Source organism: Alligator mississippiensis, chromosome 11 (genome assembly GCF_030867095.1).
Source record: "Alligator mississippiensis isolate rAllMis1 chromosome 11, rAllMis1, whole genome shotgun sequence".
NCBI classification, from domain to species: domain Eukaryota; kingdom Metazoa; phylum Chordata; order Crocodylia; family Alligatoridae; genus Alligator; species Alligator mississippiensis.
The window spans coordinates 49746196-49756624 of NC_081834.1; the positions used below are offsets into that span (position 1 = coordinate 49746196).

The 10429-nt window shown below is 48.4% G+C and overlaps 1 pseudogene; it reads right to left on the reverse strand.

Annotated features, from left to right (window-relative positions):
* Positions 1–1422: 1422 nt before the first annotated feature.
* Positions 1423–10356, reverse strand: LOC102572149 (zinc finger protein RFP-like; annotated as a pseudogene).
* Between the last annotated feature and the right edge of the window lie 73 nt (positions 10357–10429).

Genomic DNA, 10429 nt, shown 5'->3' on the forward strand with positions numbered 1-10429 from the left:
CTCTCCTTTAAACATAGCTTCTCCTCCTAAGCTCCTGGACTTTTACCTGGGAACTCCTAGTGCAAAAAGACCCACCGAGGGCCACATGATCTCACAAGATGGCTTGATCATTTCCCCTCCTTCTGAGCAGCCATTGGGAATAACCAAGGAACCCCAGAAAAGGCTTGATAGTACATATACCATAGGGAACTTAAACCTCTGCAGACTCTGACACCAGTCTGGGCAAGGTCAGGGCATGGTAAGACATTCTTCCATGCAACATTCGTCATGGGGAGCTTTCTCCTGGGGGCGCCTCTGTACAGGGAAATTCATTGTGGTGACTGTTCAGTACTCACATGGCTGTTCTTCTTTGGGAGTCTGAGTCCTGGCTGCAGAAGCCCACATAGAGTGCAACAGACTCCAAAGTAGACAAACCAGATTGCAATTTTATACTTTATTAAACCATATATGTGAAGCCACACCACAGGAGCAATCAGTTAAGAAAGTAGCAAAAATATGAGTAACCCTGCCTATAATATTCAAGTTCATGGTAACTTTGTGTATTCCTTCTCTGCATACACTCATTTGTATGCAGGTTTGGAGTTTGCAGGCCTTTTTATTTTCACTCTCTCTCCCCATCCTATTCCCTTTACCCCATCCTCCCCATAGATTTATTTGCAAGGAGCTGCTCTCCATGCTACCCAGCTGTATTTCCCAGCTACATGCATGTGTGTAGGCGTGCAGATGTGTGGGTGTGCATGCAGCACCCCATGTCCCGCTCCCGGCAGACCCTTGCAGGCTGGAATGCTGCCTCCCGACAAAGGGAAACGCGCCTTTCCCAATCCTTGCAGATGCTGTGAACCTGGGACAAATGCTGTCCCAGAATCATGCAGCCTGGGATTGAGACTTCCAGTTCCCACTGTGGGACTGCCCTGCCCAATTAGGGATGGGTGGTCACCCTGTTTACAGGTAAAGATCTTTGCATTCCTGGTGCCCTTCCAAAATGGTGGAGTTTGCAGGCACACAAATGTTACAAAGGAAAGCTGCACAAAGGTCACTGAGGGGCCAGCACTCACTATGGACTCCCACTGCTAGAGTGGCCCCTCCGTTCCAACATAGACAGCATGCATGTGAGAAACAGATAGGAGTTACTCAGCAGATGATCTTGCATTTGATTATCAAATCCTCAGAAGGAAAGTGCTTACGTGTGTAAGTCCCTATAGCAGATTCAGATAAAGCTGGGGTTGCATAAACAACCTGAAGAGGCAAGCGGACCCCTAGCAATCGACTCCTGGTGCCTCCTAGCAGTGGTAAAGGTGGCAGACCTCCAGTGGCAGAGCAGCGATGACCTTCAGCAACAGAGTGGTGGCAAACCCCGGTGGTGGCAGGAAGCAGCACATCCCAGAAGCAGTGATGCGGATGAAGAAGCAGCCACCCCCAGCAGCATAATGGAAGCAAACTAGGGCTGGCCTCCCTGCCCAGCACTTGCCGCTTTGGCTGGGTACATGGCAGAGCTCCTGAATCACAGCAGTCCTAGACGAGTCTTCCTTCCTAGCAGACTGGGCTAGGTGTTAGCCCCTCTAGGATGGTCTGGCAACAACTGAGAGAGGCTGTTTGTTAATGGTTTGAGGTTTCGGTTAATATTTAAGAGTTAAGGTTTTGTTTAAGGTTATGCATTTGTTTCTTTCCCCCTTTCATAAACTCTGTTACAGTTAAATGGTGGTTGCAACTGGGGAAATTTGTCCACTTTCAGCCACCCAGTTAAAATTTATTTTCCCAGGTTCCTGGGTGGGAGCTCAAATCAAAATCATGTAAAACCTCCCAAATATGACCCCAGCTCTTGTTCTTCTTGTCCAATGCCTGGAAGAAGGGTTACATGTATAATGATTATTTTAAGGCACTTGGCACAGCTCCACTTTTCACAAATGAATGCAGGGACCTCATGATGACTGCACATCATGAATTTAAACCATCACTGCCAAGAGGTGTTATGAACTGCCCTGCTGCTCATTGTAGTCGCTCTTTCCTCTTCACAACCTTTCCCTTTTCCTCTGCCCTCATTCTCCCCTCCCGCGATCCCTCTTCTCTTCCTCGGGCTCAGCAGAGCTCGCCCTCTGGGATCACAGACAGGAGGAGCAAACAAGGCCCAGAACCCATTAAGCAATTCTGAAAGCCTCGTCTTGCCTGCTCTGTATGCACGGTGGTGCCCCAGTATGGTGAGGAACCATCAGGAGAATTTAGCTGTCAGTCGCAGAGCAGGGAACCACAGCTTAGACAAACCTATGTGTGCATTTGATGGACTGGAGTCCGTCAAGATCACAGAGGGATGGAGACCAGAGGCTAGATAATATCATTACTAAGATGAAGATGGTCGATCACTGGGTCTCGGGTGTGCAATCGAAGCTGGGATCCCTCCACCACCCAGAACCAGGGGTGGATTCTCTCTTGGGTGAACGAGGGCAGCGGGAAGGTGAAGATCAGGGCCTCAGTATCACCATCGTAAAATGCCACCTGCCCCACTTCGCAGTCCAGATATACCCGAAGCCTCCAGGGAAGTGAGGCTTCAGGGACAGAGAGAGCCTGGAACTGACCCCCCCACTGTCCCAGAGCCCAGATGCCTCCCTCGGGGTTAAGGATGATCCTACCCTTCCTGGTCACAGATTCTCTAGCAACCCCCACAGCCCAGTCCCTCCCATCACCCAACTGTACTTCCCAGTAATGTCTCCCTGAGGCAAATCCCTCGTAGCCCAGCACACAGTGCCACGTATCAAATCTCTTGGGATTGCTGGGCAGATTCTGCCCGATATCTGCTCGTCTCACGCTTTTCCCATCCTCAGAGGAGTTCAGGATGAGCTGTGTCTGGATCCAGAGTCACATTTGCTGCAGGAGAAACAAGAGTCACAGCATTGGGGCACAGCTTGACCCAGGGCAGAGGTTGGGGCCATTCCTCGCCATCCCCAGCAGCTCTGTGTTGGCCGGGACACTCTGATCTGCCAACCCCTGCCCCCAAAATGTGTGTACAAGTGCCCTGAGGGCCCGGGGGGGGAAAAAAGTGGGACTGAAGGAAGGAGTCAGTCAGACAGATACGTGCCACGGAGGCAGTCTGGGCTGGGTAAGATGAGCTCCCAGCACAGCAGCTCGTACACTGATATGCCTGAGGCCCTATCCCTTCTCAGCAAAGCTTAAACTTTATGAAAGTTTCTGGGTTTTTCCATCACAAAAGCATCTTCTGTAAGTGAATTTAGAGCCACTCCCTCTCATGTTGAATAAATTGCCACGCTGAATATAAATGGCCCCTTCCCCTTAGCCTTTATCACCCCTGCCCTCCTCCAGATACTGACATACTGGCTTCTTGCAGTTTAAACACCAGAGTGCCTGCAAAGGAAAGATGAGCAATAAAGAGAAAAGAAAAACAAGTGAGAGATCGCATGATGTCAGGTTTCTGTTTTAAGTATCATTCATATAATTAATTGGGAAATTCATCTCTATTTCCAGGAGACAAAAGAGAAGAGAGAGTTCGAGAGAGAGAGAATAATTCTGAAGTACGCCCTGGGACATGCTCTCATAAGCCAAAAACCTAGTGTGAGATATCTGCTGCGACTCACGCTAAATATACAAGTAGAAAAGTGGCTGCATTCAGGACTGCAGCAAAGGGGTTGGGGTTACTCCATGTCTAGCTGTGAGGTGTTAGTGCTGGGAGCTCTCCAAGATCACCAGCTAATTGACAAAGGCTCTGAAGCCTGGGGACAAGCACTTCTGCTGTTTGTGACCCTTTTGCAACCTTCCTCCTACCCACTATCCCTCCCTCTGCCAAATTCAGCCACAGGAGGAAAGAAGGGGTGAGCAGCTGTGTTGTCCCTGGGTTCTGGATAAGGTGCTCTGGCCAGAGACCTCATTGAGCAGGCACCACATAGCCAAAGGGGAGTGTGAATGCACCACTACCCTTCCTCTCCCCTCAGATCTAAATGGGATTTAGTGCTGAGAGAGCTTTGAGAAAGTTCTAGCAGAAAATAGTCGTGATCAGGAAGAGAACAGGAATTCTTGATATCATGATGGAGCTTAATTCCTCCAAGAGCTGTACAGCATTTGTGTTAAGTTCATTCAGCCCCATAGGCCACATGAGGGGTGTATAGCCAGTCTGGAGGCCGGATCAGGCCCACAGGACCAGTCTGATGCAGGCACCGCATGCAGCCTGTGCCCTGAACCATCTATATGTACTGCTTGCACCGTGTGCCAGCTCCAGCCCTACTCTCTGTATGCAGCAATCACCCACCTGGGTCCTGCCTATTGCATTTGGGGCTGGACTGGGCCAGGATGCATGGTTCATGCAGTGTGGGGCACTGGTCTGGGGTGTGTGCTGGTCTGTGCACTGGGTGCAACACAGGAGGCTTGTGTATGGACCTAATCTGAACTAACCCTGGATACAGCGTGCAGGGCCAGTCCATGCATGCAGCATGTTTCCCAGATTTGCCCTGAACTGTGTGTAGCTCATGTAGGCAGGATGATTCAGCTCCATGGCCTGGAGCCAGTCTGTGGGCAATATCTTTGACATCCTCGCTTTATAGGAATTAGAATGCATCACTGTGACAGAGCCAGGTGTGCTTATAACAGCTCTCTCTTGCTCCTTTCATGGCAATGATTCAAGTCTGGCCAGCTGCTAGAGGACAAGTTAATCGTACTTTATTGTTGAGGAATGCTTTGAAGTCTTGTCATGAAGCGCTATCAAAACTGCAATCTGGAGGCACTGACTTTGCAAAAGTCTCACTTGGTAGATAGAGTCTGGGGAGTCTCTCTTGTTAAACTCTCTCTAACTTCCCTATATGTCTCTCAAAATGTGGAGCCCAGAGTTACACACAATTACTGTGAGGCACTTCTCAGATTTTACAGCTAATGCTCCCATTGATGCAGCTCCAAATCAAATGAGCTTTTTTATTTATTTATTTTACGACTGCATCACATTGTTAACTCATGTTGAGTCTGTCATCCACTAAAACCTCACGAGCCCTTTCAGCAATGCTGCCACCAAACTATTGTCTCCCATTCTGTATTTGTGCTTTTGATTATGCTTCCCTAGATGTAGCACCTTGCATTTGCCCAAAATGAACTTTCTCCAGATGTCTCTAGCTCAGCTTCCCACTTACTCAAGATCCTTCTGAATTCTACTTGTATTTCAACTCTCCGCTCCACCATTCAACTAATTAAGAAAGAGGTTCTTCAGACCCAGAAGAAACCCTTGTGGAAATCCCCAAACAAAACCCTCTGTCATTCTCACACCGATCCATTTATAATCACCCTTTTCTTATGGTCATTAAGTCAGCTATCTATCCATCTTATATTGGTAGTGTTGGAATTATGTTGTAGCTGTGATGGTTCAAGGAATGTGAGGGGCAAGGCAACCCTTGCCTATCCATCTTGTAGTAATTTCATCTATTCCACATTTTTTCTTGGCAATGTCAATAGCTTAAGGGCAGGTAACAGTATGAGAGATGGACAGTAAGAGGTGGGTCCGTGTGGTGTTGTCTTCTCAGCACTAAATTCTATATTTGCACTCAGGGGTAGATCTGAGGGGAAGGGGAGGGTAGTGGTGCATTCACACTCCTCTTTGGCTATTTGGTGCCTGCTCAATGAGGTCTCTCTGGCCAGAGCACCTGCTTTCACGCAGCTCCAGAACCCAGGGATTGAACACAGCTGCCTTCAAGAGTGACCCTTTTTTTCCTCCTGTGGCTGAATTTGGTAGGGAAAAGGACAGTGGGTAGGATGAAGGTTGCAAGGGGGTCACGAACAGCACAAGTAGTTGTCCCTAGGTATCAGAGCCTCGCAAAAGCAGGGGCTCCAGACACAGCCTGGGGGTAGACCCATTCCTGGCATCTGCATTAAAAACTGAGGAACAAGATCCCAGTTCCTCCCACCATAACAGACAGGACTCACTTTCCCTCCCTGGATCTCTCTTTGGTACCTTGTATGTTCCTCAGAGTTTTCTTGAGAAAAATATCTTTCTTAGAGAATTCCTGGTGTCTCTTTTCCAGCTCAGGAGAAATTAGCACTGGCAGCTGGATCTTTCCCATCCCACACCTACAAAGGGAAAAAGGATTTTCTAATCATTTGTTCTTCTTGTATTTTCTCCTTTTCCTTTTCCCCTGGAAGTTATGACAGTTCCTGTGAGACTGACACCTCTCTCATCTCAAACGGATGGAGACAGGTTGCCAATATGTCACGCACTTGACACTCAACAACAGATCCTGCCCACGCTCTGGTGCAGGACATGGGGAGATGTGGGTCTAACATGACATCCAGGGAAATATGAGGGTGAGAAAGGAGGAGCTGCCTACCTGCTCAAAGTGTTTCTGATGTCCTAGAAGGGAGAGAAATGAGAGGAAGCTCAGACCGCGTCACCACTGGGCCAATAATGAGCATAACACCCGAAGTTCATTCATCAGCAACTCTATCAACAGTCATATACACCATTCCCTGCTGACAGTGCCCATCTGCTGTCTACATTGGACAGACAAGGTGATCTCTAGGTGTAAGAACGAATGAGCACTGATTTGACATCAGCTCCAGAAAGACACAAAAGCCTGTAGCAGAACCCTTCAACCTCCCTGGATGCTCCACTGCTGACCTCAGGATTGCTATTCTCAAGCAGAAAAATTTTAAAAGCCAGTTTGAATGGGAAACTGCAGAACAAGAAATCATACACAAGCCAGACTACGCTGAGTATGGATTTTTATCCCATTACCTGGATTAGCTTTTGTGTTCCCTTTGTTCCCATGGCATTTTTGCTCGTACACTTCTCACAGCACTCCCCCTCCTTCTCTCTTTCCCACCTACATGTATTCAAATCACTCACTCACTTTATACTCTGCTCTATGCTGTTTTTTCATAGCATCTGATAAAGTGAACTTGGGTTCACAAAAGCTTGTCATCTTTCTCTCTATGCATCTTATTTAGTTAGTCTATCAAGATGAATATTTACCCTGCCTTCTTAAGAATGAGGGGGTCATCTGCTCAATGCAAAGAGGTTGGGGTTTGGGTAGGCTTTAAGTCCTTGGTTGGGTGTGCTGGGGGTGTGTCATACAAAGCTGGATAACATACAACACTCACCCAACAAAACCTGAGCTATACTGAGACAAGAACTGCCGGCCCAGAGGAGTTTTCCATCTACTGACTCCTCTGTGAAATCCTATGATATATGAACTTTCATTTCTACCCAGGAGAACTTTTACAATCTTTTCTCTGATGCCTGATGAAGGGTGTTTGTGCCCCAAAGCTTGCAATTATATATTTGTGCAAAAATCTTATTGGTCTAATAAAAGATATCACCTCTACCATGAGCCCTGAAAGCTATAGGGAGGGAAGCCTCTCCCCAAATGCTAGGATTCTGATATCCTGCTAACACTGCAATTCTTGGCTGTAAAATAAAGGCCACACAATGGATAATTCCTCTTTACATAAAATACCTGCACTGAGGGCTTTAGTGGGATTTGATTTCAGGTGGGGACTATTATCATGTTTGGCTACATTTCCATCTCCACCATCTCCCTCACCTGCAGGAGGTCACTTGGTGGCTGCTGGCACTTCCCCTCCATCTCTCCGATCAGGTCACTGAGATGGGAAATCTCCTTAGACAGCTTGGTGGCATGTTCTGCCTGCATTGTCCTAAGCTCCCTGTTTAGCTCTCCCATTTGGGCCAGTAGGAGTTGCTCTTGTTCCTTCAGAAACTGGTAAAATTCCTGAAATTGGGATGTAATTTTCTCGCGCTCAGCTTCTACTTTTTCCTGTAATGAACAGACAGGACCAAGTAAAAGGCTGGCTGGAGCCATGGAAAGAGAGAGGGAAGAGAGAGTTGGAGGGAGAGACGTCATTTCAGAGTCCTGTACATGCAGGAGGGGAAAGTGATATCACATCCCTTGGAAATACAGCACCTAACATTTTGACAGCAGCTCTCCCCCTGTGGTTCATGTAAGATGTCCAAGGAGAAACATTTCAGTTCAGTTCAAATAAGTCCACTTCAAAATGGTTCAAGTTGCCAGGCAGTGCCTCACACCATCTATTGAGATCTTTAGCCTTGGGTACTTTCACAGCTCTGAAAGCCATGCATTAAATAGATGAGCACTACAGAGCGAAAGTCTTGGATAACGAGGCAATGCAGAGCTGTGACAATGCCTGCCTCCCCACGCTGCCCCACCACCTCAGCTCTGTCTCCTTGTAATTCTGGGTTGTTACTGTACAGTCCCAGCTCCCTGGCCTCCAAGTGCAGCAGCTACATGGAGATCACAGAGCATCCACACATCACTTCCTCTGGCGCACAGTCCAGGTGAGGAGCCAGAAAGACCCTTCAGTGACCTGCAGAGTATTACATCTCTGCCACAGGAAACCCAGTTGGAGAAACTCAGTGTATGGCAGAAAAAAAAGGGCAAAGACAGCAATGTAGTAGAGCAGGCTCTGCCCCACTAGGAACAAGGCTATAACACAGGACATCCTCTCCTCCAAGCCAGCAGCCTCCACACTGGAGCATACAACCTCTGGCTCATTCTCTTTCTGGCCCCATGTATCCCACGTACCTCCCTCCCACAGGGAGGGTGTTGGGGTGCAGTCAGGATGGGAACCTTGGCCTCTGGGGGTACCAGGATATGGCAAGTGCCATTGGCTACCTGCCTGGCTTTGAAGGAGGGGCCAAGCAGGCTTATTTCAACAGGATTGGGCCCTCAGCTCCTGCAGGCGGTTGTAGTGAAGGAGAACATGAAGTGGGATGCAACCCCACCACTTTACACCCCCTAGCAGTGCTCTGCCACTGTCTTTTGCCTGTCCAGGGGAACAGCCTCCAAAGGAGGGCCCAGCAAGGGCCTGAATAGTGGCCAGCTTGTGGTGTTGTGGTCAGAGCACTGCTCTAGGACTTCAGAAAGATGCACATTCAGACCTGATCTGGACAGTGGTGGGAAAAACTAAAGCCTGGATTTCTGACTTGCCAGACAAGTGGCCCTCTCAGGTCCTGGGGGACTGCCCTAGAGCAGGGAGAGATAAGGCAAGCATCTAGCTCACAGAGGGCAATAAGCAGGTGTAAAATCCCTCCCTTTTAGTGGCATGTGGTCACAGCCACAGACTCCTTCCCCCACATTCCCTGAGTGACACTCCCCAAGGGACAGACACCGTTTTTGCTGACCCTGATGGGTAAGAAGAGCAAGCACCTACCAGACACTCCTGGCTCCTCACTTCTTCTGTTGCTTGAAACTGCAGAAGCTTCTCTCTCTCTTCCTTCAGAGCCTGCAGTCAGTCCTGGATTTGGTCCTGATCCAAGAAAAGGGATTTCATTTGGAAGTGGAGGAGTGACCCCATCATAGCAGGGTCAAAACAGATGCTATCTATCTGGTTCAGGATTGACTAAAACTCTCCCCAGCTGCTTGAACTCAGCAAATTGTAATGAGTGCACCAGCCTGAAACCCCTTGGGAAAGCCCATAGGGAGGTGCAATGTGAGGGGTGGGTCTGGGGCTAGAGGATCTCTGGAAACTAGAGCCAAGGTTGAAAGCAAAGAGCTGTGATTTCAAGGTATTTTTTGTAGGAATATTGAAATTAACTAAAATAGTGCAAGAATGAAAACTATTGACTCCTCTGGGAAATCCTATGAAATATGAGCTTTCATTTCTACCCAGGAGAACTTTAAAAAATCTTTTCTCCAATGCCTGATTAAGAGTGGTTGTGCCCAGAGCTTGCATTTAAAGATTTTTTTATTTTTTTTTTGTTGCAAAAGTCTTGTTGGTCTAATAAAAGATATCATCTCTACTATAAGCATGAAACAAGGCACTTCAGAGTCCAGAAATACATAGTACAGAGCCAGGCTATCTGGCACCTTGTCAAACATTGGCCTTGGAAATGCATGCAGAAAGGGACACTAGCAGGTGATTTCCTACCTTGTACTCCTGGGCAGCCTCCTCAATGGGAACCACAGCATGAGCTCGGTGGGCCTTGGATCGATCGCACACCACGCAGATGGGGGTTTGATCCTCCTCACAGAAGAGCTTCAGGGGCTCCTGGTGTGTCTCACAAACCCTCTCCCCACCTCCTGCTCTTGTTTTGGCCTTGGAGAACTCAGCCTTTTGGCTATTTCTACCGCTCTTGCCAGCTCCCAGTTGGGCCTGAAATTTCCCTGCAGGGCACCTTCTCTGCACTGAGGACAGGAGAAGTTGACCCCCGATTCCTCCCAGCACTTAGTGATGCAGGCTTGGCAGAAATTGTGTCCACAGTGGATGGACACCGGGTCTTTGAAAAACTCCAGACAGATGTAACAGGAAAGTTCATCCTGCAGATTTTCTGCCAGGGCCTGTGTAGCCATGGCTTGCAGGAGGGTGTGTAGTGACAGTTTCCCTTTTCTGTGCCCTGAAGCAGGAAGAGGCCTTTCTCTTCCTGGTCCTTTCTCAGTGGCTGAACTGGAGGGAGCCGTGTCTGAGTCCCCGC